This window comes from Sciurus vulgaris (genome assembly GCF_902686455.1).
Source record: "Sciurus vulgaris genome assembly, chromosome: 9".
NCBI classification, from domain to species: Eukaryota; Metazoa; Chordata; class Mammalia; order Rodentia; family Sciuridae; genus Sciurus; species Sciurus vulgaris.
The window spans coordinates 63247428-63251180 of record NC_136469.1 but is presented as its reverse complement, the minus strand read 5'-3'; the positions used below and the strand labels follow the sequence as shown (position 1 = coordinate 63251180).

The 3753-nt window shown below is 35.3% G+C and overlaps 1 pseudogene across 1 annotated transcript; it reads left to right on the top strand.

Moving 5' to 3' along the window:
* Positions 1-2227: 2227 nt before the first annotated feature.
* On the top strand, positions 2228-2663 carry LOC306669255 (ubiquitin-conjugating enzyme E2 L3-like; annotated as a pseudogene). Its single transcript has one exon. The product of its transcript is annotated as a ubiquitin-conjugating enzyme E2 L3-like (transcript).
* Positions 2664-3753: the final 1090 nt, after the last annotated feature.

Here is a 3753-nt window from a genome sequence, read left to right as displayed (position 1 = left end):
GTCATTGAGAATTCTCATTTTAAAAGTTAATTTCTACTGGAATATAGAGGACTAGTAGAGCAACTTGCAGAGGAAATAGAAATGAGGTTGCAAGATTTAGAAAGGAGCAAAAGTCATAGAAGAGGAAATCTTTGAATTCCAAGGACTGCGAATTTTGATCATGTTCCAAAGTATTTGAGAACTGCAATAATCATTACAATTGAACTTCAGAGAGATGTAGTTACAATAACCTATAGAATAAATCATCTCCTCAAATACTCTACATCATCTTTAAAGTTTTAACAAAGCAATTAAGAGCAACCTAACTCTTTCAGATTAGTATATTTTGTTGTATCACTTGCCATGATCCTCACTTACCACATTGACAGAAACTTGGTCTGAACCAAGCCATGTCATTTACACATAAATTCAAAATGGTATGTATTCTTCAAATCAATATAAATCTGTATGTTTATAGATTCAGAATGGGTAGCTGCCATCAATGGTGGGTGCATTCATTAATTTAACCATTAGCTATTTGCTTATTGAGTCTACCCTGTGTCATGCTGCAGTTCTAGACCTTGGGATGAAGAAGTGAACAAAACAGAATAAAACCCCTGTCCTTAAGAAGCATTCATTCTCATGGATACAGATAGATTGATGAACAACATATACATGAGAATTTCACAGTGTATTAAAAATGACGATCACTGTTATTTGGAAATATGAAGTAGAGAAGCTGAGTAGTAGTAATGGGGACTTACCATAAACTGGAGTGGGATTATAGCTAGAAAAGGCCTCATCAAGAAGGCGACCTCACACACACACTCATATGCATATGAATATCCTTATTTAACATTTAGAGATAGTTTGGTTGAAGCCACACACTCTATCATGCTGCTATTAAAATAAGAAAATCAGACATTTTCTTCTTTCTAAACAATATTGTTGTACTATCTGAAATCAGAATTTTTCTTAAGCTGCCAAACAAGTTGGATATGATTCCCAAAGACTATCTACTCTGTAGCAGCCAGGTAAAAATTTAAAATTTGCATTTGGCATAGTCTAACTTCACATGAACCATAGTAAATGAGGCCACCAAGAGCCTCTTTGGAGTATGTTTTGCAGCTCCTGGGCTCAAAATCAGGCAGTAATACTCATATAGTCTCAAGAAGCCAATTGAGACTTCAACTTTTCCAAAGTGATCTAAGCCAGTTTTCCAGACTGTATGGTGCAGATCTCCAAGGGAGTACATCTTGGTTAGCAAATAAGTAGCATGCTTGCTCCCTCATCCACACAGATTTTGCTAATGAATCATGACAGTTTTTGCCACAGAATACTGAAAGTGCCTCAAAGTTCTTCTTAAGTTAGCCTTCTGGGCAGCCAATCCCAGTCACGCTGAGAAGGATTTTCAGATAAAACAGAAGTGCCTTCAGTTGATAGAGATTAAAATCTCTTTCTAATATTGATTCTACCCATAGGTCCCCTACTATTCATTTCCATGTGGACAGAGGATGATCCTCCAAGTGGGCAAGAATGTGATTCAAATCTTTAATTTCCATAACAGAATATGACCTTGCTGCCAGACCATCTGGTAGCTTTTCAGTTATCAACATAGAATATGTCTGTGCCAAGTCTTTGCCTAAGATTACAATCTTGAAAAGACTATTTTTTAACTCCAGGCAAAATATGGTGGAGGCAAATGCTTGTCATAAATATTGATCTAAAAGAACATGATAACAATTCATTTCACTAGTAGGTTCAGTTTAGAGTACTAGAAAACTTTGTTTATTTCTCTCTAGCAATAATTATAGCAACTGATTCAATCATCAGGTTTCTAATTTACCAATATGAACAATAGCTATATGGTAACACTTTCTAAATTATCCACAGCTATTAAAGACATTGTTATTCAATAGTTTTTCTATGTAATAAATCATATCTGTATTTAAATTTAAACAATATTTACTTTCCCTGAAAGTAGCATTTCAAGTCACAAGAAATCCCTTCTGTCAGATGGATTCTTACCTTAGCTGCCACAAATTTTGAATTGAAATTTAATTTTCAGTTGCCATAAAAGTCTCCTCCATGTTTTATAATTTAATTTACAGCCTTCTTGCTAACTATTTTCTAAATTGACTCTGACCTTCAAAAAATACCGTGTGAAGAACATGAATTTTATTTCAGACATATCCAGTAGTTTTAGTAGGCATATGTGTATTAGAAATTAATAAATGAGAGATCCAAGATGGCAGCCAACAGGAAGAGAAGAGAACTGAAAATGTGCGATAAAATCTTCCCATACTTCCAGGTTGATGAAGCCAATTTATTGACTTGGCAAGGGTTTATTGTTCCTAACCACCCTTCATATGATAAGGGTGCCTTCAGAATCAAAATCAACTTTCCAGCTGAGTACCCATTCAAACCACTGAAGATCACATTTAAAACAAAGATCTACCACCCAAATATTGATGGAAAAGGTCAGGTTTACCTCCCAGTAATTAGTGCTGAGAACTAGAAGCCAGCAACCAATAATGACCAAGCAATCCCATTCCTCATAGCACTGGTAAATGATCCAGACTGAGGCACCCCTTATGGGCTGACCAGCTGAAGAATACTCTAAGGACCATAAAATATTCTGTAAGAACATTGAAGAGTTTTCTAAGAAATATGGGGAAAAGTGACCTGTGGATTAAAATACTGTGGCAAGTGATTCCAGCAAGTGTGACAGAGCCCCCGAGCAGTGCATTCCAATGTCCTGCAAAGCAAGACTCTAGAAAATCAACATGTGCCACTGCCTGTTTGCTTGTGGCAGTTATTAAGTTTCTACAGTTTTCTTTATCAAAAGTGCTCTAGGTAAACTGTAAAGAAAGGACTAATAATTTCAGATGTACTTAAAAAAAAAAAAAAGAAAAAGAAAGAGAAGTTAATAAATGAATACAGGCTTAGTTTGTGGATACCTGTGAAGGATACTACGGTATTCAACTTTTATTCTTCGTGCAGGCTCCTGCAATTTTTGTCCTGCTCCTGAGAATATGGAATGCTGCAAGCTCATAACTCTGTCTCTCATTGATTTTTGCCCTCAGTAGCAGGACACTGCCTTACCTCTGAACATGTCCTTCCTCGAGGAGGGCTCATGGTCAGTCACCATCTGCTGCAAAGATACAAAAGCTGTGTCATTCATTTCAATTTGGAGCAATTGTAAAGGGCCATTGATACAGGTGAATCGTTTAAGAGTACTACTGAATAAACTTTCTGCATAAAACTCCCCATCTCAGAGTCTATTTCAGGGAAACTTAACTAAACCAATATCTCTATGAGTTTCTTTTCTCTCTCTTTCTTTTTTAGATAGGAACTGGATTTCCTGCACAATAAATCTAAACACAATACTGATGAATTAATTCAGACCATGAATGCTGCTCACATTTTGTAGTGTATCTTGTTATTTTACAAATAGTACTGTGGATCAACTAGTCATGTTTAACCTACCTGTTAGTGCTCAATTTTAATCTAATTTTCAAAACAACTTTTTAGCATTCATATAGGGTATGAGCAGATATTAGAAATTGCTATTATTTTGTTATTTGATTAGGACTTCAAAGTACAAATCTCTGTGACTGGTTGTTGAATAAAATGGTGCAAAAGATAGTATTTTGAAGCATATAAAATTCTTCTGCTAGTTAATAAAATGTATATGTCACAGCAATATATTAATCTTTGTAGCAGGAAAGCTGATTGTAAATTTAAGATATTACACTTCTGTTTATATTCCTA